Source organism: Panthera onca, chromosome D1 (genome assembly GCF_046562875.1).
Source record: "Panthera onca isolate mPanOnc1 chromosome D1, mPanOnc1 haplotype 2, whole genome shotgun sequence".
NCBI lineage: Eukaryota > Metazoa > Chordata > Mammalia > Carnivora > Felidae > Panthera > Panthera onca.
This window is the reverse complement of record NC_138348.1, coordinates 62,044,228-62,072,182: the sequence shown is the minus strand read 5'-3', so window position 1 is coordinate 62,072,182 and position 27,955 is coordinate 62,044,228. Positions and strand designations below refer to the sequence as shown.

The window sequence follows — 27,955 nt, the reverse complement described above, 5'->3', positions numbered from 1 at the left end:
AAAGTGAAGTTTAGGGTCTCCTTTAGGTGGGCCCCATAAGGCTGAAGCTGGCTAGATGGGAGAAGAGGGGAAATGGGCATTTACCAGGCTGGGCTACTTGTCAGGCCCCTCCGGCTCTACCCTGATACAATGGAAAAGCTTCTGAACTAGGAATCAGAAGGTATAGATTCAGCCTGTCCCCTGCCTCCTGTTTGCTCTATGAACATGTCCTTTCCTGCCCTGAGCCTCAGTTGACCCATTTGTGACATAAGGGTTACTGTAATGACCTTGCTTGGCCAACCTTCCAAGGCTGTTGTGAGGATCCAGTATGTGTATCATAGCCTGTGATGTGCTCTTTACATATGAAGGATCAGCACCACTGATATCTGACAGCAGCGAAGGCAGTTGAGGCCAGAGCTGGGAGGGGCAGGGAGAATTGGATTCTGATGGTGTAAACCTACAGGGTGGGTTCATCCTTTGTTACTGAGTTTCCACACGGGAGAATTGTACCCAGTGTCAGACTGGATTTGTCTGGGGACACAGACGATATGAATTGCAAGGAAGCAGCGACACAAATGGAGTTCCAAATGAAGCCAAATAATATTCATTGGTTTTACACTAGCTATTAACTATGTTGAGAGGGAGAAAAGAGTGATTTCACCCTTTTGACCTGAAATTGGGGTTAGTTGGTAGCTCACACCTGTGCTATATTAAGTTGTGGGTTCAGTCAGGGGTAATTACAGAATATAATTATGAACTGCACTCCACTAACATCTGCGTGTATATATCTACATGTTTCAAGATACAACCTCTCAAGATAGTTCGACCTTCCTAGATAGTTCATTTTTCACAAAGAAGGCCTAGCATAAGCCTGCTACAATCAAGCCTATAATGGATACACCAGGAGGCTATTAGAAAGGACTTAGGACCTTCACAGGGCTTCTGGGTCAAGTGCGGGTCCCTGGGAGACTTTGTAAATCTCTCCAATTAGACAGTAGTAGTGGCGCAAGTGAGGGAGATGGGCCTGCTTATCTTTTCCTCAACTCCCTCTGAACCTTGTAAAGTTCTTGTGCGCAGGAGGATTCCTCACCTGAAAAGTGTCCCGTTTTGACTGTTTACCCGAAGTCCGGTAAAATGTACGGACCCTCTGACCCAGTAATGGCACTTTAATGGACCTGAGTGACAATCACGCAAAGATATTTATTTGCACGGAGATGCTCCTTCGCAGCCCTGGAGGACTGGAACCACCTAAATGCCACCTGTAGGGGCTGGATAAGCAAACGGGGGTTACTCTATGCAAGGAAGCAGTGGGCCTTCCCTAAAAACTGAGACAGCCAGCTGAGTAGATAGTTGCGAAAGATATTTATGATGTGGTAAATGGCGGGGGGCGGGGGGACAAGAAGATTACAAAGTAATATAAATAAAGAGGTTGCATCTTAAGAAAAAAGAAGTGATGTGTGTGAGCGCACACACACACACACACACACACACACACACATACACACGCAGAAAGGCCTGGAGGGATTGCCATGTACTGGATGTTAGTTACAATTCTCTCCCATTAGTGGGGACACGAGGAATCTATTATTTTCTTTATGGTTTTTTTTTCGTATTTTCTGCTACTCACAAAAATTTCTTGAGTCCCTGCTATGAAGAGTCCTTGCTTTGGAGAAGCTTACAGTCTTGTCGGGAAGAGACAAAGAATAAAAAATACACAACTAATTCCAAATGCTGATAAGGGCTGGGAAGAAAAACAAGATCATTAATTTGAGAGACACTGACTCAGGAGGAAAGAGCAACATCGGCTGGGCTAGCAAGGGAAGGAGGCCCTAGAGAGCGACCATTTATTTTATTTTATTTTTTAAGTTTTTTTAAGTTTATTTATTTTCACAAGAGGGAGAGAGAGCACAAGCAGGGAAGGGGCAGAGAGAGAGAGAGGGAGACACAGAATCCGAAGCAGTCTCCGAACTGTCAGCACAGAGCCCGACACAGGGCTCGAACCCACAAACTGTGAGATCGTGACCTGAGCTGAAGTTGGACACTTAACTGGCTGAGCCACCAGGTGCCCCTAAAGGGGCCATTTAAATGACACCTGACAAATGAGAGAGAGACACCAGAAGAAATCCAGGATAGGAGTGTTCTAGGAAGAAGAAACAGCCAGTGCAAAGGCCCTGAGATGAAAAAGAATGTTGTACAATAACCATGTATTTACTTCTATAATCAGATAAAAAATGTTATTCAGATACCTATTTGATCCATTCAAAAACTCATAGGACACATGTGAATGCTCCTGTTCTGGGGACCAGTCAGAGAGCAGTTGGAACAAGAAAGCAAGGAGCTGCGGAAAGTGCCTTCCATGTGCCGCCATTGACTGATTCTCTAGAAGGACGTAGCCCCCGAGGCCAGCTCATGGTTCGCCTTACCTTCCCTGAGGCCGTTTTCCTCCTTTGCATTTTGACATTTCTGAGCGCTGAAATTGTGATTGTCATTGCAATCAATGTGTCATTTACACATTGCGTTTTATTTTCTCTTCTCAAAGAGTCTGTTGCTGAATTGACGATGATTCTTACAATTGCTGGCGTCCTCGGACTGACGAAACACAGTGATAATGTGGCCATAATACTAAAAGGACCAGGCTTGGGAAATGGAAGGACCTCGGTGGAAGTCAGTGCTTCCTCCTAAAGGGGGGTGTTGGGGGACCATGAGGATGCACTGTGTCTCATGGATCTCTATGCTCCCAGAGCACTAGCCGTGGCCAAGCCTGGTGCAGGGGACCAGGGGACCGAAATGCTTACAACACGGCCTTGGTCCATCCTTGGGGAGCAACCAGAAAGGGAGACAGGCCTGTAACCAGGCAAGTATAACCCTCTTTGGTAAATGCCAGGGTGAGGAGAGGCCCTGGAGGCTGGGGGAGCCAGAGGTGGTAGCCTCAATCTGTGCTTGGGTGGGAGAAAGCTTCTGGAAGAGCTTCCAAGGCAGACAAGGCAGGAAGAGTGTTCAGAGTGGAAGGACACAGGCACGAGCCAGTGTATGCAGGGAATGGTGTGGAATGGTGGCTGCAGGACAGGATGTGCGCAGAGGACAGCCCTCATCTGGAGATTATGCTGGGCCTTGATGGGACGTCAAAGGCATTGGAGACCTGGAAAGATTTTAAGCCAAGAAATGACATGGCTACATGCTATGTTGTCCAGTATAGTAGCCACCGGTCACAGGTAGCTATTTAAATTAATTGAAATTAAATAGCTCTTTGAAAAGCTATGAGAACACCTGAAAAGAAAAAAAGTTAAATTAATGTAAACTCAGTTGCTCGGAGGTGCCTGGGTGGCTCAGTCAGTTAAGGATCAGACTTCAGCTCAGGTCATGATCTCACGGTTTGTCGGTGCAGAACCCGCTTCGGATCCTCTGTCTCCCTCTCTCTGCCCCTCCCCCACTTGTTCTCTCCCTCCCTCTCAACATAAATAAATAAACTTAAAAATAAAACATAGGGGCGCCTGGGTGGCTCAGTCGGTTGAGCGTCCGGCTTCGGCTCAGGTCATGATCTCACAGTCTGTGAGTTCGAGCCCCACGTCAGCCTCTGTGCTGACAGCAGGGAGCCTGGAGCCTACTTCGGATTCTGTGTCTCCCTCTCTCTCTGCCCCTCCCCTGCTCATGCTCTGCCTCTCTCTGTCTCACAAATAAATAAAAACATTTAAAAAGTAAAAATAAATAAATAAATAAAACATAAATAAAACCTCAGTTCCTCAGCCACACTGGTCGCATTTCCAGCGCTCCACAGCCACATGTAGCTAGTCGTACGTAGGGACAATGACTGCAGATATAGAACGTGTATCGTGACAGAAATTTCTTGCAGACAGTACAGCCATAGAATGATCACTTGAGGAGGGGTGGATGGACAGATGGACAGACAAAAGAAGTAGCAATGACCACGATGCTTTCTGTCTGCCAGGCACCATCATGTGTTGTGCTTCCCATGTGTTGTTTCTTGAGCCCTCATGACACCCCCCAGATTCACATACAGGTCCACTGAGGGGACAAGGCTGTACATCGTCTGTCAGCATTTGCCAAGCCTTTAGCTAGCTCAGCTCTGGCTCCTACTGGACCCAGGGTCCTACCGCTTGTAATTTTGAAGAGTGTTGGAGCCTCGGCTTGCTGTAAAGGTCTCCATCTCACCAGCCCACAGTTGGCCAAGAGGGTGCTAACTGCAGATCCTCCCAATTCCGTGATGAACACTATGCAGCTTCGCCAGAAGGTCCTTCCAAGTGTCTAGCCCAGCTTTCCAATTGATGACTGCAACTGTTGCCTATTTCTTTCTGGTTAGCTTTCCCCCTCAGGACGTGAAAGCTATATCATGCTAATATTGGGTTTACTCTATACTAGGCACTGTTTCAAAAGCACTGTACATACTAACTCATTTAATCCTCATAAGAGCTGTGTGAAGTAGCTATTATTTTCCCCGTTGGACACACGAGAGAGCTGACTGAGTTTTAGAGAGGTGACGTAGTTTGCCCAAGGTCATACTTTGTCCCACAAGTCAGTGGTGGTGTTGGGATATGAACACACACTGTCGGGCATGGAGTCGGTCCGTAGCCATGGTGCCGTGCGGCCTCTCATCGTAAATCTTGTGGATCTGGAAGACAGCTGCTAAGTGTACCTTCCACCTGTTTTGGCTGGAGTAGTATGAGAACTTGATTCCGTTCCAGAAAACCTTGGCTGAAAGTTATGCCCAGTCATAATACAAATGCTTCACATTTTGGGGGGCACTTTATGTCATTTTTAGAGTACTTTTCTGCCAGGAGTAGTTATGGTAATAGTCATCCTACAGTCACACCGTGTTTTCTGCTTTACAAAGCACCTTCATTTGCATATTCTCATTTAATCCTCACACCAGCCCTGGAAGGGAGGTGAGGCGACGAATATCGTTGATCCACGTAATACAAGGAGCCCAGAGAAGCGAAGGCACCTGTTCAGGATTACTCAGCGCTATGGGATGCAGCTGCTTCTTAAATTCCGCTTCCAGTGCTCAAGGGCCTCTCGGCCTTGTCAGTAGGTTTCAAAGTCAAGTTAACACAAGGGTTATAAAGCCGTGACCCTGTGTGCCAGCCCTGGGGTATGCCGAGGTGAAGACACTGTCCAATAAATAGAAATACTTTCAGAGTAGCTTGAGACTTCCACTTACATTCCTTAGATGTTGTAGGAGACACCAAATCCATAGGAAAACTTGTTGAAATCTGCGTTTTCTGTGTCCCCCTCTCCTGCACTTATAGACATCAGCTTCAATGTCTCTTTTAAAAGATTTCTATGAAGTCTTTCCATAATTATACTCTTTCATAGTGACAAGTATTTATAACACATGTGTACAATTAACACGTGTTTTCAATGTTTATTTATTTTTGAGAGAGAGAGTGTGCGTGCGTGAGCGTGCGTGAGAGCGGGGCAGGGGCAGAGAGAGGGAGACAGAGGATCCGAAGTAGGCTCCAGGCTCTGAGCTGTCAGCGCAGAGCCCGATGCAGGGCTCAAACCCATGAACCACAAGATCATGACCTGAGCCGAAGTCGTACACTTAACAGACTGAGCCCCTAGGCGCCCCACAAATGTGTACAATTTAAAGAATAATGATAAATTCTCGTGTTCCCTCCCTACCAGCTAGCTTAAGAAACAGAACATGATACTATCTTTGAAGGCCTGTGGGGTCCCCACCCCAATCTCTCATTTCAGGTAACTGTTCTCCACTCATTCTCTTGCTTTTCCTTGTCTTAGCTTGGGCGACTAACAAAATACCATGAACTGGGTGACTTATAAGCAACAGAAATTTATTTCTCACAGTTCTGGAAGCTAGGAGTCCAAGATCAAAACCTTCTGGCAGATCCATTGTCTGCTGAGAGCCCCCTTTGTGGTTCATAGATGTATTTTTCACTGTGACCTCACATGGCTGAAAGGGCAAGGCGGCCCTGTGGGGTCCCTTATAAGGGCACAGTTCCCCTTTGTGAGGCCCCACCCTCGTGACCTCATCACCTTCCAAGAGCCCCGCCTCCTGATAACACCACAATGGGGATTAGGTTGCAACACACAAATTAACATTAAGTTCATAACGTAGACTGGGACCACTTTTCAGCCCTCTCTCAGCAAAATACCCCCCCCCGCCCCCAAGCCACCACCTGCATGCCTCTCGCGTTTCAGTCCTTGAGCCTTGCCATGCACCTGTCTGCCGTGACCTTTCCTGGGGGTGGGAAGGGGCCTGGAGAAGAGGGACTGAGGCCCCAGGCAGAATCCCTTTCCAGTTAAGGAGGGTGGAGGGCTGGGAACTCGTGCGCACCCCTGGGGAGGAAATGGGGAGCACATCCTGTTAAACCTGTTCATGGGAGTGGTATTGTCACTGTGTCCCCTGGAGCAAGCCCCTTCGCCACGTGGACTTCTGAACTGGAAAGGGACTTGCATAGTCTAGAGTTTTCTAAAATGGTCGTTCCTTCTACAAATATTTACTGAACACTTACTGTGTTCCAAGCAGTGTCGTAGGTGTAGGGGTATGGTGGGAAACTCCCTGATCTCAAGCAATTTACTGTCTTCTCCATGTTCCACCACTGGCTGTGATCCTCCCTTCATTACTGTTACTAACCTATTCACCTTTAAAGGCTGGAGTGGGGATGAAGTTAGATGGTAAATCTGGAAGTGTGTGCATCCTCAGACATCCTGGCCAACACTGCTGTGATCCCTGCGATCCCTGAAAGGAGAGGGGCTAGGCTCCTGAAGGGTCTGGAGCTTCGGGTACCCACACCTGTGGTTGCCCTGATCTGCCACCAGATGTCACTGACGTGTAGGAGGGGGCAGGGAGCTAAGGGCGATGAGGTTTTTGTTTTTTTGGTTTTGACAGAGTTGTGAAAAGTGCAAAACTAAGTGCTTACTGTGTGCTATAGATGCTGTTCTGTTACACTGGTGATGTTATTTGATGTGCGCAGAAGCCCCCACCCCCATTTTATAGACAGGGAAACTGGTGGAAAGGAGGTAAGTGGCATTCTCCCTGCTCCATCTGAAAGAACCAAGTAAAGGTTGCTAAAAGGACTAACATCGGCCCTGGTGTGAAAGTGGTCAACCAGGTGGCCCTTTACTGCTGCTAAAATTCTGTGGACAATGTCTCCTGGGGGCAGCAAATGGCCACACACATGCATGAGAACCAGAGTGCTCTGTAATCATTAAAACCCATATGGGTGCCTGTGAGGGTTGCAGTACAGGTGTTCATTAGGCAGATACAAGGGTACAGAGTGACAAGAGCCAAGTTGTGGTCGCAGGCTTGTCTGTGTTGTCTGTCAGATGTGTGGGAAACAACAATGGCCTTTGCCAGTTTGAGCTTGACATAAGGATTAAAAAGGTCTCCAAGGACCCAGCCCCAACCTTAAAGAGCACATAGATGCACAGGCTGTCAACTGTGAAGGACTCTAGTCCAGGTCCTTTCTAAATCCCTGGAAAGCTCTGATAAAAAGTTAAAGGGGAAAGTAGATGAGGAATTAAAGTCCAATTCAATTGGTAAAAATCTGCATGTAATAGTTCCAGTTCATAGGTCCAATGATGCCGTTGCCCATCCCTTCATTCTCCTTCCAGGGGAGCAAGGTCCTGTGGGAGGGGGAATGACCAGTTCAGGGTCACACAGGTAGAGAGGACAGCAAGTCTATGACTTAAGTGTCTGCAGACCTTAAACTCATGGCATGAGGCATGACAAGTCAAAGGGCATGACCTGTGAGATGGGTTACTCCATAAGGAGACTTCAGGGAGGCCTTGCAAAGGAGAGGAGGGCTGGTGCAAAGGCACTGGGGCTATATCCCCAAAGAAGAAAATCCCAGCAGCACGTTCTCAAATGCAGACCCACCAGGAGGGGAGCCTGGGTGCTGCCAGAAGCACACCATAGACACCCCCTGCCCTGCCCCAGGAATGGCTGAGGGATGAATGAAGCTGCTCATACAGGAGGCGGGAAGGCCCAGGGGCCCTAATGGCAAGACTGGAACATTGCTGTGTGATGTCTGAGGCACCTGTAGCCACAGGGTGAATTACCAGGAGGCAGTCTTTAGCTCAGCAGAGTAAATGCATACATTCTTACCAATTAAACAGTTTATAAAGCCTTTCTTACAGGTTTCATCTTATTCGGTCCAGACAGTCACCCTTGGAGGGAGTTTATATCCCCATGTTACATCTGGGGAAAGTGAAGTTCAGAGAAGTTCACTCATTTCCCCAAGTTCTGAAGCTGGAATTAGAACCTGGGTCTTTCTAGCTACAACCAACACCATGTTCTTTTCACACTGACATTGTCTTGAGATAACGAGGATGATGTTCATGATGTTTTCAATGGCTCTGAGGTAGGACTTGGAAGGTCTGAGCCCAGAGAGGGCCTGTCACTTGCCCAGCATGGCACAGCTGGAACTGAGGAAGATGGGGACGGATGCAGACTTTCATCTGCCGGCCTTGACCCCTTTCTGCTCCTCTTCCTTGTGGGAGTGGTGAGGCCCTCCTTCCTGGAGGGGTGGGAACAAGTGTGAGATGCTTCTCTGTCAAGCGTCTGTCAGGCTTTCCCCGCCTCCTGGGAGAATGGGTGGGAGTGGATGGTAGCTGAGCCCCCTGATTCCTACCTGGGGGTTCTCTGACTGTCCTGAGTGGAGGACAGCACACAGCCAGGTGCTTTGCTTGAAGCACATTCCAAGGGAGTGATGAGCAGAGGTGAGGGAGGAGGCTGCCAGGAGCGAGGGGCCTGGTTGGGAGAAGGGTCCTGGGGGCAGAGCTAGGGGGTTGGCTTTGAGGACAAGAGAAGCCGGGAGAGAGTTGATCAAACAGTGTTTGTGAAAGATGATTCTCACGGAGCTGGGACGTGGGGCGGAGGAGTCAGAGGAGACTCACATGGAGGCTTTTGAAGGTGCAGACACAGGGGTCTGGACAGACCATCCTGAGGACGGGCGATTCCGTGAGTTGAGAATCATCCCTGCACCATGAAAATTACGCTCAGCTCTTTGCAGGGGTTATGGGATAAATACTTTCCTTCCTCTCCTTGCGCCCAACCTTTATGCTACCAGTTTAGTTTATCTTGAGCCCCTGTCTTGTTTGTTTCACTAAATTACCTGTATATTTTTATGTTTTATGTGGGTGTGGTTGGTCTGTTAACGCAGATGTCCCATCCAGGCAGTGCTCATTTATGAAGGCCTCTTACCTGTTTCAGATCTGGTTTCAAAGCAAAAAGGAGCAGGTGCACGTAAACCCGATGAGGAATTTTGGGGTGAGAAATACTGTGTACTGTATCCCCGAGGTTGCCAAACGGTGTTGAGACAGAGCCAGCCGCATATTCAGTCTCCTGTATCATCTTGGAAATGCCACCCCAAGTGTTGATTTTTCTCTTCTCAGCTTACAGGGCAAAATGGCGTTCACTTTTTCTATTTATTTTTGGAGAAAGTTCAGGAGGAACAAGAAATTCCTTTAGCATATTTTGAAGAGGACAAAAATACAACCTGCCTTTTGTGCGGGGAAAATGTGGGAAATGTCAGTTTCCAAATGTCTGCGCTGGAGGGAATGAGCTGAACTCTGAGGCTTGGTTCCTGGGCGCCAGGCCCAGGGGACGGGATGCCTGGCAGGGGCTGAGCTACCCCGAAAAGCCGGCGGGTGGTTCATGTTGGAAAGTGCACGAACAACCCTGGGTTCCTTCTTGAACCTCCAGGGTCACGGACTCCAGTGGTGAAAAAGAACCTGTCTTTGTCAACCTTACAGGCCCAAAGGAAAAAAAAAAAAAACAAAACATACCTGAGGATTGAAAACCTCTCTAGCTGGTTCACCCCGTCAGCACAGTGCAGGGAGGAGGCACTGGGAAGGGAGTAGGATCCCAGGCTCTGGGGTCTTCAGATCAGCACCGCCGATGAGCAGCCTGCTCTGCCCCCGTCAGCCCACCTTTGTGGTTCCCTCATCTGTAAAATGGGGATAATAGAGCCCCATCTCAAGTGATGTTGTGAGGACTACATGAGATGACAACTCTAATAGGTACTTTTCACTTAGCACATATGGAAATGTTAGTTATTGCTATTATTAGATTTATCAATGAAATTTTACTTAATCACACACAGGAACAAATTAAAAGTGTGTGTGTGTGTGTGTGTGTGTGTGTGTGTGTGTGCATCTTGGAATAATTGTTCTTCCAAGAAGAGGGATTTAAATGTGTGAGAAAGGAACAAAGTATTCCCCTAGAGACTGGGATATCCTGGGAAATTTCCTATAAGTTGCTGAGACTGTGTCTTCTCGTTGCCAGAATATTCTGAAGAACGGAGAAGTCAGCCAGTGGGCCAGCTGTTGACCTTACTGGGCTGAGGATCCATATGTTCCGCTGGGTTTGTCCTTCTGGCATCCCAGCCTTGGGGGAGGGAGGTTGCACTTCCCAAGGAATGGCTGCCCTGGGTGTCGTCCAGACAGCTGCTTTGCTGTCCTGAAAAAAAAGATCACAGGGGAGGTCTGAAGCACATGGAGGGGAAGGGGAGAGTTGGCGCTTTCCTGGTTCGGAAAGGCCTTGTAGGCAAGGGAGCTGCAAACTGTGGTGGGGGGGGGGGGGGGGGGTAGAGGGGACTCCCTAGAGGCCTGGGCTCTTGGACTGATTGTGTTGATGAGCTCCATCTGGAAATTTCCCTCATAACAACAGCGGTTTTACCCAACATTTTGGCAATGCATCATCCGGGTATATCTCCATATTAAACAGCAGGCCTTCTTCATTGACTGTGGACTCAGTGTCGGCCCCGTACTGTCCATCAGAGGAAACAGAGCGATGGTGACAGTCAACGTTTGTCCACTGCTTAGCAAAAGCTGGTGTAGTGCTACGTGCTTCCTGGGGATGATTCTCATCACAACAGGTCCCTGAGACACACGGGCAGTATCCCGATTTTGCAGAAGAGGAAACAGACTCAGAGAGGTCAAGTTGCTTCTAGAAAGTCACACAGCTGGTAGAAGCCATGTTGGGATCCAGACCCAGGCTCTGACTGTAGAATCCATGCTTGTGACATCTACTCTGATGTGAGTCACCAGCTGGCAGAGAAGCAGAGGCAGCAGGTCGTGGGCACATGTTAGACCTTCACAGGGTGAACCAACACTGGCCAGTCATTAGAGACTAGATGCTACGATGGGGGCATACGGGGCTAGAAGCAAATACAGCGGGACCCCAGCTCTGCTACTTACTAGCTGTGGGCACTAACCCCTCTGGGCTTCTGCAAATCAGGTAAAAATACTTACTTTGCCAGGTTACCGAGAGAAATTGTGAAAACTGGCTGTCCTGGCACCTCCTTGGTGGGTGTGTTTACCTGGCAAGCAGAAGTGCGATTGCTTGGAACCACAGACATAGGCTTCAGTAAGCAGTGGGGAGTGTGCTCCCCTCCCATGAGGAGGGCCAGGCCAGTCACTGTAGGGGCTGCAGGCTGGAAGACACCTCAGGAAGTCACCCTGCCCATGGCATTCCTGGCAGGCTGCAGGCCCAGATGTCCACCCTGGCAAGGGGGCTCATTTCATTTTACCGCTTCCCAGGGATGGATCAGACAGTCTCTTCTCGCTCATGCAAACTTATGAAAGAGCTTGGGAGAATATAAAGAAATGCATCCTTCCTATGAGATTAATAAGTGGTGAGTGTTGTTCTTTGATTGTCAAGAAAGACTTGCCAAGCATGGGGCACTGTGCATTCTGCAGGCTACAAGAAGCAGGGATTTTGATGGCAGACCTGGGTTCAAATGCTGCCCTGCTGCTTACTACCTGGGCACATCACTTGACCTCTCTGAACTTACACTTCCTCCTATAAAGAGGGGAGAGTCACAGCTCCCTGGAAGGGTTGCCATGAAGACTGGAGCCAAGCCATAGGGCAGCTTCTAGGCTGAGCTTCCTGACTGCAGCCGGACCCCATTTCCAAGAGTGGCCAGGCCCTACTTTTTCGCCCTCTCTCCTCATCTTCTATCAGGCAGGACCAACAATGCCCAGGCCGATCCAGAGCTTGGAGAGAGACACATCTGCCACCAGGTGCGGCTAACTCCAAGCCATCACGTGTGCAAGAAAGAACAGGCCCGGCCCTGAGCCGGGTCTGGCCTCCGATCTCTTGACCCAACCCTGGACTGTTGCACAGCTTGGAGCTGGTGTGCAGGCACTGATCCGGGACAGCATGGAGCCGCCAGCAGTCTCGTAAATCAGGCCTCAGCCTTTGAAGCTTCCACAAGCTCCCTGGGAGAGCCTGAACAGCTTGATCTTCTTACAGCAGGAGCTCGTCCCCCGTGGTCTGGAGTCTCCAGGGGTGACTGGGGCCTGATTTACAGAGGTCTCTGATAACAACAGCCCAGCCTAGGAAGGGAGGCCCAGGAAAAAATGAGTCTGCCCTATGACCTGGCCTCCCAGGCTAGGGAGACAGTCAGAACTACCCTGAAGGGGCCTGCCTCTGGGCCTATGTGGGCAATGCCCACCCACCCCCCCACCCCCACCACTAGTGGAATTTGGTTCTCCTTTGATGAAAAGATTCATCTCTTCCCTTCAGAAAATAAAGAGGGGAGGAAGTGCCTTCAAACCTGGCACCCTAGAGGAGAGAGGCATGGCAGACGGGCCCGGGTTTGGAGTCAGATCTGGGTGTGTGACCTTACACAAGTCTTTTCGCAGACCGGAGCTTCAGTTTCTCCACGTGACACACGGGACTAATAAGGGACATGGTGTAGAGTTGGCATGAGGGCTAAATGAGCTAGCAGATGTAAGGCACGCTGCACAGGGACCAGTGTACCGTAAGCCCTCAGAGAACATTCTCTCCCCTCCTTTCTTCTTCCTCAACCCAAACATCCAGGCTGTCTGCCTCCGGACCCCATGCTTGGATCACTGTGCAGGGATGATCCCTGTACCCTCTCCAGGCAGGAACCTATGGATTAGTCTCTGATTATCCCAAGCTTCTGAACCCATGCTTTCCTACAGCCCTTTCTGCCGTGATGGGAATGTTCTGTGTCTGCACTGTATCCACATGTGGCTTTTGTACTTTTGAAATGTGTCTGGTGTGACTGAGGAACTGCATTTTACGTCGTTTTAATTTGAAATTTTAATCTAACCAGCTGTGCGTGGCTAGTGGCCACCATGTTGGACAGCATTGGCCTTCCACGAGGAAGACCTGACTTGGCCTGGCCTTGATTCAAGTATGTGACCCTGGGCAAGTCATGTCACCTCCTGCACTCTCAGTGTCCTTATCTATAAAATAAGGGCTCTTGATAGAACTAAATGAAGCAAGAGATGTGCCTCATTCAGTAGACACACTCATGTTCATTGTGATGATTTGGTGTTTATTGAGTTCAGAGCCGTGGAGGCTCTAAGAGGAGACAGCCTGACCCCTGTCTTTGGGACAATTGTGCAGATGAGATTTGCACCTATGAAACAGAGACAAGGGGATAGTTCCAACCCCTTCCCCAGCTTTTTCTGCTTCTAATCTGTTCCCACCTGGCTGGGGTCCCCCTCTTGTTTGCTCCAAAGACTTTCCACATAGGACCATAACTACCTGTTTGCAGGATCAGCAGCTCCCCGTACTTTTCCATCTTAGCAGCTTGACCCTCAGAGTTTATCATCAGACAGCATCTGGTCAGAGGCTGTAGCCACCACACAGGAGAAGGAGGATGGGGCCTGGAGTGGGGTGGGCACCTCAGGAACTGAGAAAGTGAGAACGGAACGCGGATCCACTCCACCATCCTTACAAAGTGATTGTTTGGTCCTCATACCTGTCGCTCCATGGTCCCAAGATGGCCACCATGTTTAAGACAAGAATAAGGAGGAGATGGGTTGTGTCCCCTACAACACCTCCCCCCACAAAAAAAAAGAAGCGTCCTCTGCCAGTGGACTTCCTTTGTCGTCTGGTAGCCAGAACTGGGTCGTATGGTTATCATTAGTGTAAGGGAAGCTGGGAAATAGAGCATCTGCCAAAGAGAAAATGGGCTTGATTGCCTTTGCGAAATCATGATATGTTGCCTGGGGCTGAGCATGTTGATTTCCCAAACAAAACTGGGCTGCCTTAGCTTGGGAAAGGGGGTGGAGAATGGTTCTGGGGTTGGCCACTTACAGTAGTCTACCTCAGTGGTATAGCACTTTACAGTTTACTAAGCACTTTGATTTGTGATTCTGTTTGAGCCTCTCAAGTTTGTAAGACAACACAGGGATTGTAAATCCCCATATTACAGGTGAGGAGAATGAAGGTCTGAGAAGTGGGGTGACTTAGCGGGGCAGTAAGCAATAGACCCCAGTCCTCCAGACTCTCAAAGGTGCCTCTTCTGAGCTGAGAGGTTGACCTCAGCTGAGGGCGGGGAGCTGAAGTCACACATCTTTGTGTCCCAGATATCTAGTTCAATAGCCTGGCACAACATGGGCATTCGGTAAATGTTCCATGGATATATTAAGTAATGAATTTCCTTAATTAATTAATTAGTCCTCATGCTGTCGCTGGGGACTTTGATTAATTTATTCACTTGCCCCCTGGTGCACAGGATGGGAATAATAGCACTTGGCCACCGATTCCTTGCTTTACTTACAAAAGAGGAAGATTATCCCTTTCCAGGCATGCCCCTTTGGGGGACGATGATCAGGTCTGATGGGAAGAGAGATGAGGAAGGGGATCCAGTGACCACTTGCCCAAAGAGCAAAGGCACCTGGATCCATTGGCCTTGAAAATGGCTCAGCTCAGTGACCATCTTCATCGCCACAAACCTGTATCGAGAACACGTATTCGCCTTCATAACTTTGAAAGCCAGTCTGCCCCGCCGCCAGACAGGTGCTCCTCAAGGCAGACTCTGAATCCTGTCTGCATCCCCACTGATTGGCAGCACAGAGATTGGGTGGATATAAAGAAGGAAAGGCCCATCCCTTGCCCCAGGGCTCCTCATCTTTTGAAGGAGACAGGCATCCACCTAAATGACAGACACGAATTCCAGAGCACTGAGCTCTCTAGCAGATGCTGAGACGTTGGGTTGGCTGGAAAGTGATGGGATAATGGGGCAATGAAGTCATCTGGCAGGTGGGAGGGGAGAAGGGATCTGAGGAAGCTCCAGTAGGATTTGAGTCTGCTTTCCGGGAAGGGAAGGAATTGTAGCTGGCAGCCAGTGTGGGGGGAGGAGTGTTCTAGGCAGAGGGCCCCATGGGTACAAAGGCTTGGAGGCAGGAGAGGACAGGTGGGCTGAGCAGTCTGACACTGAGTATAATATGTCTGAGAAAAGAGGGTGGAGATGAGACAGTACAGGTAACACAGGTATCAGGGTGTGAAGGGCCATGTTAACATCCTATAGTCCTATGAGTCTCAGATCCCAAAGTCATGAATCACCTGGGGATGTGATTTCAGATTCTGGTAAGAGTAGGTCTGAGGTGGCGCCTTAGATTCTGATTTCTAACAAGCTCCTGGAAATCAGGGTGCTGCTGATCTGTATGTAGTTCAAGGCTGCACTTTGAATAGCAATACTTTAGGCAATGGGGAACCGTTGAAGGTTGTGCACGGGGACATGATTATAGTCTGATTTTCTTCTTAGAACAATCACCTCAAAAGCTGTGAAGAAGCTCCAGCAGGGTAAAAGGATGCAAACAGGATAACAGATGTATTTTTCTATATCTCCAGCTCCTGAGATGGTTTCTGGCTCATAACGGATAATCAATAGATACATGTAAAGGAATAAATTAGCCATTTATGATAGACTTTTAAAACGAGAAAATCGGAAGAAGAGATGACTCAAGTTATGCCAGGCTGATAAGCCAGTACTATATAAAACACTCTTTTGGGCCAATCTAAACTGAGAATATGTCTTAACGCACTGGTTTTCTAACTTGTTTTTGGCCAAGGATCTGATTGCTTAAATGAAGTCCTAAATGGAGGCCCAATATGCGAATCAGATAAAAAACAAGTCGTGCCCTGGTTGGCACAGGGGTCAGGGCTTGGTACCTGACACCCCACTCCTTCCCCTTCTTCCCCTTTCCCAATGACTGGCAGATTCCCACTGCAGCCCAGACCCTTGGAAGTATCAGTGCCCTCAGGAAGTCAGCCTGACTCCTCCCCCCACCTCCAGACTGCACGAGGCCGCCCCTCTGCAGGATCTTGAATGGAGATTATCTGCTTCTGGCTCCGCTTCCCCTGCTAGACAGTGCAGTCCTTCAGGATAGGACCATGAACAAAGACCATCTCAGGGTTCCTTGTGTGCAGCACAGGGTCATGCTGGCAGTGGGGGAAAGATGATGCACAGAAGTAGACATGTGAGCCAGCAGGTCCCAAGGAGAACGGACCAAGGGACTGAGATCCCAGAGCACCAGACACCTATTACCACCTCCCTCCCAAGCAGCAAAGGTGGCATGGACAGCAGAGATGGGCAGGTGATGGAGTCAAGATTTTTAGACTAAGACAGTTGTGGGTTTAGATTCCAGCTCAGGCATTTATTACTGTGCAACCTTGGATAAGTCTTGAGCTTCTCCAGGCCTTGGCTTCTCATCAAGAAAACAGGAATAACAAATCTTCCCTCAGAGGGATGCGACACAGAATGAGCGAGGCACTGGATGCCAGTGCTGTTTTCTAAGCCGTGTGGCCCTCTTCCCGCTCACTGTTGCCAGCTCGCAGCCTGCCTTGCTTCTGCATGAGTGTCTCTGCACATTGCATGAAAGCAGGAAGCGTCAGTCAGGCTGACAAATCTCTGTGCCCCCAGGTGGTATTCCTAACCAGTTAGAGGTTTGGCATTTATTCTCAACTGCTTGTCGCTGTATTTTTCAAATAGCCACGTATTTAAATATCATCAGCCTGATTGCTCCTGCAGATATCTTGTTCTGTGTAGGCAGGTGTTCCAGATGGCAGCTGCAGCCCAGTGGAAGGGACAGTGGGCATTAGAACATTGGGATCAAGTCCCGGTCTGCTCTTTGCCAGCTGGGTGACCTTAGACGTATCGTTTCACCTCTCGAAGCCTTAATTTCCTCAACAAGAATAACAAATATTTGCATAGTGCTTCACAGTTTCAAAGCTACACCCACCTGTTCCTGTGACACTTCTAACCTCTGAACACAACTGATCTTTATCAGATCAGCTCTGTGATACAGCTCAAAAAGATGAGACTCTCCATGTGGGGCTCTGAATCCTAGCTCCCTTGTAAAGCTGTGTGACTTAGGGCAAATCCTTGCCCCTTCTGAGCCACAAATTATATAAAATGGCAATAATTTGGCCAACAAGTATTATCAGGCACGTGCTCGGTGCCCCGTAAATGAGACCGACTGTTTGGTTTGTATTCATCATTCGGATGTTATTGTCATTGGCCTGGGATCACGAAACCACTTATCAAAGTCAGTTCTCCTAAGCCAGCACCCCACATCCCTGTCTGCCTGTCACACTTCCTTGCTGAAATAAAGATATAAAACCTACTTCTCAGAGCAGGACAGTGTGAACAGAAGTAGTGTGATTGGCAGTGACATATAAACTATAAAGTGCCCAGTCCAGGAAAAACCCCAGCGTTATGTTTTCTCCGTGCAACCCCAGGGTTGGTAAATCCCATTGTTTGTCACAGACTGTGAACTTTAAGCCTGAGCTGTTTCTAGATTGTGCTAAACATCATCTGTAGGCCCTTCCCATTTGCTTCTCAGCTCAAGGGTCTGATTTAAACACCATTCCCTTGCCCTTAGGGGATGGGAAGAGAAGGAAAGGCAGCCCATCTCTGGAGCAACACTGGGAGGTCGAGGCAGACAGGCTGGTTTCCAGCCACTTGGCCTGTCTGTGGGGCCTGGCCCTCCTAGGGGGCTAATCCCTGCTTTGTGATGCTCCCTTGGAGTGGGCACAGAGCCTAAGCCAATTAAAACCCTCTCTCTGAAGAGAGCTCGAGTTTCTGGGGAAGCACAGGACTGCACATTGACTGTGCACAGGCCGTTACTTCAGGGACCACTCCCCTCCTGCGAGCCGGAGCTGGAGCAGAGCCGGGGCTCAGAGAAGACACCATCACTCGCCCTCTGTCCAGGCCCCCAGATGACCATGGGGGTCCTCACGAAAGGCAGGATGGCAGGGGTATAAATAACTCCCCATCTTCCAGATCAGGAAAGTGAGGCCCCATGTGACTTGGCTCATACCTAGTAAATGCAAGGCTGAGATTCAAACTGGAATGCCAGTTTAACACCAGTTAAAACAATGGTGTGTTTTCTGTTTTTCTGGGACAATAGTGAAACCCTTGTCACCTTGCACCCCAGCATAGATCCGGGCACATTGTGGGTTCCTAGTATATGTTTGTTCAGTGACTAAATGAATGAATATATATGGTCAACAGGGGCATTTTGTCTGAAGGCAACAGTATGTGTGGAGTAGAGAAATCCAGAGCTGCACCTGGGCTGGAATGAAATATCTTATCATCATCATCATAGCAGCCAAGTGCTAAATCTGTTCTAAGTATTTTACGCATATTAACTTATTCAGTCCACCCAGTAACCCTGTCTGCTAGGGCCAGTGACTATAACTACTTCACATAAGAGGCACAGAGAGGTTGAGTAACATGTGCAGGGCACACGGCTGGGCAGTGATAGAGCTGGGATTTGAACCCTAGCAGTCTGGTTCTTAGCTACTACGTATGACTTTCCGTCTGCCTGGGAATGTCCTCTTCTGTAAGCTGGGGACGGAGAGGATGTGCATTCAGCATTCGGGGCCTCCATGACTTTTTTGAGATGAGAAGGGACTTTGCATTAGAAACACCATACTAGACAAATCTGGGCTGGTGCTGGCTAGTACGGGCCAGGCTGGGCCCCAGCTGCCGTGACCCCGCTGCGTTCCAGCCCTGGAGAGGAGTGCATAGCCCCGGTTTACTTCCTCTCCTGGCTGGAGGAGCCAGAAAGACTGCTACAGTGAACTGAGGTTAACAACCCCAAACCCCCAGAATTAACAGAGTGACAAGCAGTTTCTTAATGAAACCGAATATAGAGCCACAATCAAGAGAACAAAGTGAGTGGCCCCAAGAAGCCAGGACTGCAGTGAGCCATGTGTAACACTAGCCAGCAGAGGGGCCAAAGGCCAGAGCTTCCCCACGGAGAAGACAGCCCCAGGGCTCTGTGGGAAGGTGGAGAGGCTCTGCTGAGTCTGTGTGAGCCCACCGTGGTGCCGGGGCAGCCTGGGAGGTGTACTGTTCCTTCCTCTGTTCCTGGTGGTGGCTGGGAGGGTAAACAGAACCTCCTCGGCTAGAGTCTGGGGCTCCCGGGGCAGAGCCGATAAGAGCATTCTGAGAATGTCATCTCTGTGCCTTGGGCAGTGGGGAAAGACCAGGTAGAAGGAAGGGGGCTCCTGGAACAGGAGATTGAAGGGCTCATCCCTCATATCTGCTGGTCCCTCGCTAAGGAGCACGCGGCCTGGCCTAGGGCCAAGGGCAGAGCTGTTCAGTGTTCCTGTGTTTGCTGGAGAGTTTTGTGTTGGATTGGGGTGCCCTGTGGGGGTTGGGGGCTGGATGGTACACGCTGACGTGGGATTTGTGCCAACAGGCATCTTTGATCCCAGGCACTGGGGTTCACGCTGCAACATATTTTTGCTTCAGTGGAAGCTTGGTTTGATCAGAATCCTCTTAGCATGGGGATTGACATTCCTTAAACATGTGGAATTCATCCAACAACATTCCCTCCTAACTGTGGGGTAGTTATTCATTTCCTTGTCTGTCTCACCCTCGGGATACGCAGAGAATTTAAGGCAAACCTTTGCACTTTGAGTCAAAAGACGTAGGCTGCATCTAAGCCCCGCCTCTTGGTAGCTGTGCGACTTTGAAACAAGGAACTTCACCTCTGTGAACATCAGTCCTCTTATCTAATACAGGACCATGACATAGTTACTCAGAGGTGTTTGTTCCGTTAATCAGTCATTATTTATTAAGTGCCCACTGTTTGCAAGGCTCAAAGTTTGAACGATGCTGAACGAGATGGACGTGATCCCTATCTCCATACAGTCTGGAGCATGTAATTAAGCAACTACTGAAATATAAATACAATATAAATATCACGTTGATACCTTTCCAAAAAGAGTATAGGCTGATGAATTTAAATCACATAAACATGTAGAAGAAATTTATAAGCTCCGAAGTACTGTTTAAACATTAGCTATTATCCTTGTTGTTCTCATGACATTTCCTCGGTTTTTTTAAAGTTTATTTATTTATTTTGAGAGAAAGAGAGAGAGGGAGAGACGGAATTCTAAGCAGGCCCTGCACTGCCAGCGCAGAGTCTGACGGGGGGCTCAAACTCAAAAACCGTGAGATCATGACCTGAGCCAAAATCAAGAGCTGGATGCTTAGCCGACTGAGCCACCCAGGAGCCCTTTCCTCTTATTTTTAAAGGTAATTCAATGATCTGAGCCCCACTTTCCTCATCTGTAACATGGGAATTATAACATGTGCATTAGTTAGCCTTTCCATGTAATATACCACCACAAATCATAGCAGCTTAAAATGACCATTTATTGGTTTCTAAGAGTCAGTAATTTAGGCTGGGCAGAGCTAGGTGGCTCAGCCAGTTTTACTCTGAGCTCACTCATGAGGCTGCAATCTCCAGGGGTCTCATAGGCTCAGCCCTCTGCCTCTAGCAACAAGCTGGCCAGCCTGAGCCTCTTTATATGATAGATGTTTTCCAAAAGTAGCCAGAGAAGACAAACCCAAAACTCAAGTGTATTTCACGCTTCTGAATCCCGTTTGCTAATGTCCCCTGGGCCCCTCGGCCAGTGCAAAATGGACAACCCGGGAGTCAGTGTGGGAGACTGCACAAGGGTAAAATACAGGGAGGTGTCATTTCTAGAGTAGTCTCCCACCACACCTAACGTCCCCATTATCCCAAGGACTTTGTGATCATTATGTGATACCACACCGGTGGTGTTGGTTGTACCTGCACATAGTACTTGATTAAGAATTGTTAAGTGACTATGGATCTGAGCAGCTCGCTACATTATTGGGGGGAAAATACATGACACAGAAAATGAGCGGCTAATGATTGGTCAAAAACAAACCCATGTAAAGTATGGCAATGTGGCTAGAAATACTAAGATGTCAGAGCATTGCTGATACTGACACTGCATCGCAGCTTTTAACCCTGGTATTTTAAAGAGTGATCTTGATCAAAAGGAACTTTTTCGGAGAAGGATGGCCAGGGTGGAAGGAAGGTGAGCGGGCACTGAATTAGGAGAAGGCACAGGGCCATTTTTCCTGTATTATCTTGTAACATCTATTACCGTTATTTATTGAATACTTATTTATGCACCAGGTACGGAATTAAAGAACATTCCCAAGGTTTGCCTCATGTAAGCCTCAGGACAGCCATGTAAGATGTTGGACTCTATCTTCATTTTACAGATGAGGAAACTGAGTCTCAGATAGTTTCTTTGTTCAGAGTTGCACAGGAAGTACCTAGTAGGGTCAGGGTTCAAGCCCCGGTCTTCTGGACTCACAAAACCTATTGTTATCATTGAAGTTTCTATAAAGGTAATTGTAGCTCACAGGCAGTTGTAAAAGATAATACAGAGATATTCTGGGTACTCTTTACCCAGGTTTCCCGCAGCAGTAACATTTTGCACAACATCAGTAAGAGAGCAGATATCACAACCAGGATGGGAGCATTGGTACAATGCATTCATTATATGTAGATTTCCCCAGTTTTGCATGTGTCCTACTGGTGTGTATGTGTGTGTTTACTTCTGTACTGTTTTATCACCTGTAGCTTAGTGTGTCCAGTCAAGATAGCGGACCTTTCCAGCACCACAGGATTTCTCACACTGCCCTTCTATAGCCATACCCACCTCCTTCTCACCCCTGCCCCATCCCTAACCCCTTGCAGCTGCTGATCTGTTCTCCATTTCCAACATTTGGTCATGTCAAAAATGTTACACAAATGGGATCATATAAGACATAATATTTGTGATTGTGTTTTTTTTTTTCCACTCGGCATAATTCTCTAGAGAGTCATTAGTATCATTAGTCATTCATTTTTCTCACTGAATAGTATTCCATGGTGTTCCCTTTATTTAACCATTTGCCTGTCGGAGGACATCCGGACTGTCCGGTTTTTTTGCTATAATGAATAAAGCCTCTACAACCATTGTTGTACAGGTTTTTGTGTGAGCATAGTTTTCACTTCTGAGAAATAAACACTCAAAGCGCAGTCATTAGATTGTGCAGTAATTGCGTGTTTATTTCCATGAGAAAGTGTCAAAGTATTTTTGAAGGTCTGTACTAATTTATATTCCTCCCAGAAATGTGTGTGCACTTCAGTTTCTGTGCATCCTTGCCAGCATTTAGAGTTATCACTATTTTTTCTTTTAGCTACCCTGATGGGTACGTGGGGATATTGTAGTTTTCATTTGTATGTCCCTGATGGCCGGTGATGTTGAGCATCTTTTCACGTGCTCATTTGCCATCTGTGTATCCTCCCCAGTGAATATCTGCTCATGTCTTTTGGCCATTTTCTAATTGGGCTGTTTGAGGGTTTTTCGTTGTCGTTGTTGTTGTTGTTGTTTTTTTTTACTGTTGAGTTTGGAGCACTCTTTGTGTACTCTAGATGCTAGACCTTTGTTGGATATGCGGTTTGCAAATATTTTCTTTTCATCCTAGTAACGGAGTCTTCCACAGAGCACAGGTTTGAATTTCAGTGAAGTCCAGCTTATCAGTTTTTTTTTCTTTTTGGGTTGTGCTTTTGATGTAAAGCTCGTGTTTTTTACCACTGTGCTCCACTGCTTTCTGAAGCTTGAGAAAGAGAAATCTTATTCTGGGGTTAGAGCGGGGGCAGGGCAAGGGATTAGGCTTGTTTGCGAGGTTCTAAGGCAGAGTTAGGACCAGCAAGAAGCCTCTTGAAATCAGTAAATTTTAGCTTTTGCTATCAGAAAGACCCTTCGAAGGGGCGTCTGGGTGACTCAGTCGGTTAAACGTCCAACTTCGGCTCAGGTCATGATCTCGCAGTCCGTGAGTGCTGACAGCCCAGAGCCTGGAGCCTGATTCTGATTCTGTGTCTTCTTCTCTCTCTCTGCCCCTCCCCCGCTCGAGCTCTGTTTCTCTCTCTCTCAAAAATAAATAAAACATTAAAGAAGAAGAAGAAGAAGAAGAAGAAGAAGAAGAATTATTATTATTATTATTATTATTATTAACCTTTGAAGGCCACTGCTTAGAGGATGAAGTGTGTCAGGAGTGAATGCCCCATCATCCGAGATCAAGCAAAACCTTCCTGGTGTTCATGTGGACTCACAGCAGGATTCCAAGCTTCAGATGGGGCTTGGGTGACTAATATCCTTTATGTTCCTCTCTAATTCTAAGACTCTAGGAGAGTGGTATCTGAATGACCCCTGCCTGACCTTGTGTGTCTAACAAATACATCGACCAGAGACCATCCAGGTTGATACATTTGGAAAGGCTTTCCGTGGCCATCTGGGCTGTCTCCAGTTTGGGGCAGGTTGAGCCAGACTCAACAGGAGGTGGCCATTGAGGCCACAAGGTCTGCGAGTTTTCTGCCTAAGGATAGAGTACACAGTAGCCAAAGGCTTGAAGGGCCCAGGCTCGGAGGCTGGGGCCTGTTCCTGCTCTCTTTCCTCATCCTGGGGCCAGCCACCTGGCTGCCTGCCCCACCTCCACCCCAGCAGCCTCTTCTTCATCCAGACCATCAAGGAGAATCCCTTTCCTTGCAGCACTTATGAGACTTAATTACCGATGGCGAGGTCCTTTGAGGCCTTGGATGAAAGGGATATGAGCAGCGCAAGGCTTGATTAGGCGTGTAGGACTCTGGGCACAATTAGCTCCGTGAGAGCCTGGCCCTGCCTTTATCTGTCTCCAGCTCCGTGTGACTTACAGCAGCTAATTATTGAAATAAAAATTGCCTGACCACCCAGCTGCTGGAAAGAGGGCCCTAATATCTATTAAGTCTGCCTTTAATTATTGGAAATGGTGGCAGCTTCAGGCAGTTAGGGTTTTCCCATCATTATGGGCCTTTCCCTCCACCTCTTTGAGGCTTGCATACACAGAGATATAAGTGAAATTCTGCCAAAGCCACTTCTTTCTCCCTTGCTTTGCAACTGGGCATCCCTTTCTGGGATACCTTTGCGAACAAACTTTGTCTGCTGCAAGGACCCCTCTCGATTCCTCCCCAAAGGGCTTTGCGATCATTACACTTTACAGAACTTGAAGCCCTTGACAGAGTACTTTGAATTCAACGTGTGTGTGTGTGTGTGTGTGTGTGTATGTGTGTGTGTGTGTACATAGAGGCAGTCCTCAGGCATGGATTACCTGGGATGACCCTCACACCACCCCAATATACAGAGGAGAAAACTGAGGTCATGAAGGGAAACATAAACCCGGCAACTCCTATCTCTTTACTTGCTGGTGTGGCAATCACCAAGTCACAGCCGCCTGAGAGCTTTCTTCTTTCTATGGACACAGAGCCCTGGGCAGAGCAAGAGGGCACAAGCAGTTGCTACCTTCACAAATCTGTGGGGCTCTTGTGGGATGGACGGAGTTAGTGTAACAACTGAGAGGCTCACTATTTCCAGAGCCCGGAGTCAGTCCTTGCTACCTGTGGTGACAGTTTTCCCCTCCAGCTCTCCCTCCAGAGTGGAGGCCTAATGCAAGAGCCCCAGGTAATTACGGGTTTAAGCTTCGGACACAGGAGGGGATGTGCAATTAATCAGCCCGACTGCCTCTCCCCTCCCTCTGATGATCTCATAATGTGGTCCCAGAATAAGAAGCCCATAGAGAATCAGGAATCTGTGCAGGGCCTTTGCACACTTTTTTGCAGAGAATTGGCATGCTGATAAAACTTGGGTTTGGGGCTTGGCCCTTGAATGGATTCTCCAGGGAGAAGGAGAAAGCCCCTTCCGGGGGGAGCTGAGGGGCAGAACAATTTCTCAAGGGTCATGGAGAAGCTGAGTTTTAGCACATAGCCAGCACACCGGGGCTGGGTGGGTGTGCTTCCTAGAAAGCCACGTGGAGTTGAGCTGCCCAGTGGGTGCAAGAGAGGGGTGCGTGGGGGGCATTTCAGCTGCACCAAGAGGTTCCCAGGAGTTCTAGCCCACCCCACGTGAGCGGCATGAGGATGAACGTGAGCGTGCCCCTTTCCCTGTCCCCTGGTTAACTCCTGTGCAGCTCTTGGGCCTCAGCTTAGCTGTGACCTCTTTCTGGCTGCCCTGCTGCCTGCCCCACCTGAGCTGATGTCCCCTACTCTGCCTTGAGCATCTCTGTCAGTTGCTCTTTTGTGCTCACTGTGCTGGAACCATCTAGATGTGTCTGTCCCTCTAACTGTGTCTGATCACTTCCTTGCCCCCAGCGCCGCCCCCCACCCCCGATTGGAAAGGCTTGGTGGATGGGAAAGAGCAGGCAAGGATGGATGAACCCAGGGAAAGTTCGCCAGGAAGGTGAGGGCTTGAAAATCTTAGGAGGGATGTTCGGCCTGACAAGGAGACTCAAGGTCACACAGACAAGTCTGTCTTCAGGCCGGAAGGGCTGTTGCTGGGACAAAGGCGCTGGACTTCCTCCCTGGGACCCCACGGATTAGAGCTGAGGCCTTTGGCTAAAAGAAGCTTCGGCTACATGTCAGGAAACACGAAACTTTCCCTGGAGGTAGTGAGGTCCCCAGATTTGGAGGCAGCATGACCACTTGGGGATGGCACAGAGGGGACTGACATCGATGGGGCATGGACCAGCTGACCTTTGATGATCCTTTCAATCTTAAGATAGTAAATGCCACATTTTCTGACTCTAAGAGGTCCTCATTCATAAACGGGAATCGTTGACTGGTAGGTAGCTCTGGGAGGGGAAGCATCTGGATGGAAGAATGTGGAAAACACCGCCCTCATACCCCATCCTGTGGGTTGAGGGCCTGTTGCGTCCCAGGTCCTGTGCACGCTCAGCCCTTTTGAGTGGTCTAGGCAGCTCTGGTGGAGCTCTCTGAGCTCAGGATCGGAGGATGATGCCCATACAACAGTCACCTCCCTTCGATACCTGGCCTGTGACAGGCCCTCAAATAAAAGGACGAGATGGCACCTGTAGGCAATGGCACCATCTGTCACCTGCTTGCCAGCCACTGATTAGGGATATCCCAGTAGCTTGGCTGGGCACACAGCCACACTCCACCGTGTTCCCAAAAAAGCCCTTTTTTTGGCCCACAACACTGTCTGGGGCCACTTCGAGCAGCAGGTATAACAGCAATCCTCCCAGAAAGTCCAGGGTAGTTGCTAACCTGGTCCATCAAAGGAATTAACACTGCTAACAAAACAGAATGAAAAAGCAAATAGAACATCTAAGGAAACTAAAATACGGGATGACCTGTGTGGGAAGCAGTATAGGTTATGAGTAAAAGCTTGAGCCTTGGCGTCATATAGACCCAGGTTTGAGTCCCGGTTCTGATACCTTCTTGCTGTGGTCTTCTGGGCAAGGCACTTAACCTCTCTCAGTCCCAGGTTTCTAAGCTATAAAATAAGGGTGATTTGGGGATATGGTGAGGATAAAATGAGGTCATGCATATAAAGACCTTGCTCTTAGCCACCATTATTGTAATCACTGTGTCACTGTTTTTTATTTTTTTTTAATGTTTATTCATTTACTTAGTTTTGAGAGAGGGAGAGAGAGAGAGAGAGAGAGCACAGGCAGGGGAGGGGCAGAGAGAGAAGGAGAGACACAGAATCTGAAGCAGACTCCAGGCTCCGAGCTGTCGGTGTAGAGCCCTACGTGACGCTTAAACCCGTGAGCTGTAAAATGGTGACCTGAGCAGAAGTCGGACGCTCAAATGATTGAGCCACCCAAGTGCCCCTCACTGTGCCACTGTGTTTAAAAGCAAGACATTCCCTCAAGTGACAGGGCCAGAGACGTGAGCTCTGGGTACCATTACAGAGAATACAGACTTAGAGCCAGATTCCGGTCTTGGCATATCGTATGAACTTGGACATCACTTTGCTACTCTGAGCTTCAGTTTCCAAATCTGTAAAGTGGGGATAACCCCTAGTTCTCTGGTGCACATGTAGCCTGACACAGTCCCCACACAGCATAGATGTGTCCCCTCCACTTCTGGCATCCACTTTCATATCACAGTAGGGTTTAAAACAAAGGACTTGCAACACCAAACTCTGAAGGACTAAGGAAAGTAAAAATTTATGATGGTCTTATGCACACATACACAAACAGATAATGCTCGGGACTTCTATTTTATAGAACACATTTTAGCTCTGAAATATTTATGGGCCCATCTTGACACACAAAGAGCTAAAAATATCACCATGTGTTTATGTTAAGGAAAACTTATAAAACTTTAGTCTGGTAGGAATTCAGTCAATTTCCTGGTTCGTCTCTCGCTGTTCTGTAGGTCACAAGGAAACCCAGGGTGGTAACAGCCCCCGTTTCCCTGAGGGCTTTGGCAGGGGCGAGGTTCCTTGGCAGTGAGGTATGTCTGTGCAGGTCTCCCTGCCAGTGTTCCGGGCCCCTGCCCCTCATAAATATTGCTGGAGCCGGCATGAAGGGCCCAACTTTGCTTCTTGAGTTTCTCCCCACACACCTAAAGCTTTGTTTTGCCCATCTCCCCTTCTCTCCCGGGTCCAACACCTGTGCCATTCTTCCAGGCCAGCTCCCGGCCACCGCCACATCAGGGCTTCCAAAACCCAAGACGTGGAGGACACGTTCTCCAGGGACCTCCCATCCAGGCTTTCTGCCACATGCTCGCTTGCATTTTACTGCCCACTTAGAGGACAACTGTTCATGGAAGTTGCTTTTTCTCCACCAGGCTGCTCACTCCTCCGCTCTCAGGCTTCCCTTTCCACCTTTCTCTCTCCCTCAAGGCTGGACTCGGAGAGTAACGGGGTCTCCCTCTGGTCCCAGTTCTCATACACCTCCAGCTTCATCCATGCTGTGACTAGAACAGTGCTTTGCACACCGTAGGTTGGCAAGCCACCCATGATCCTGTTTTGGTAGAGAAGAATAAAACAGAAAATGTCAGAGTCCACCTTTGAGGAAAGATGAGGCATAGTTTCTGAAATTTTTTTTTTAGTTAGAAATGTGTC

General features: G+C 48.5%; 1 protein-coding gene across 4 annotated transcripts in view; it reads left to right on the top strand.

Moving 5' to 3' along the window:
* TENM4 (teneurin transmembrane protein 4) overlaps nt 1-27,955 on the top strand; it is a 2,903,849-nt gene that overhangs the window by 2,482,131 nt on the left and 393,763 nt on the right. The window contains exon 1 of one of the 4 annotated variants that reach the window (XM_078433059.2): nt 20,130-20,279. The exons of the other annotated variants lie outside the window; for them this stretch is intronic. The gene's annotated coding sequence lies outside the window, so the exon portion shown is untranslated. Of the gene's footprint in view, nt 1-20,129; nt 20,280-27,955 lie in introns of those variants that run through there. 4 annotated transcript variants of the gene reach the window in all.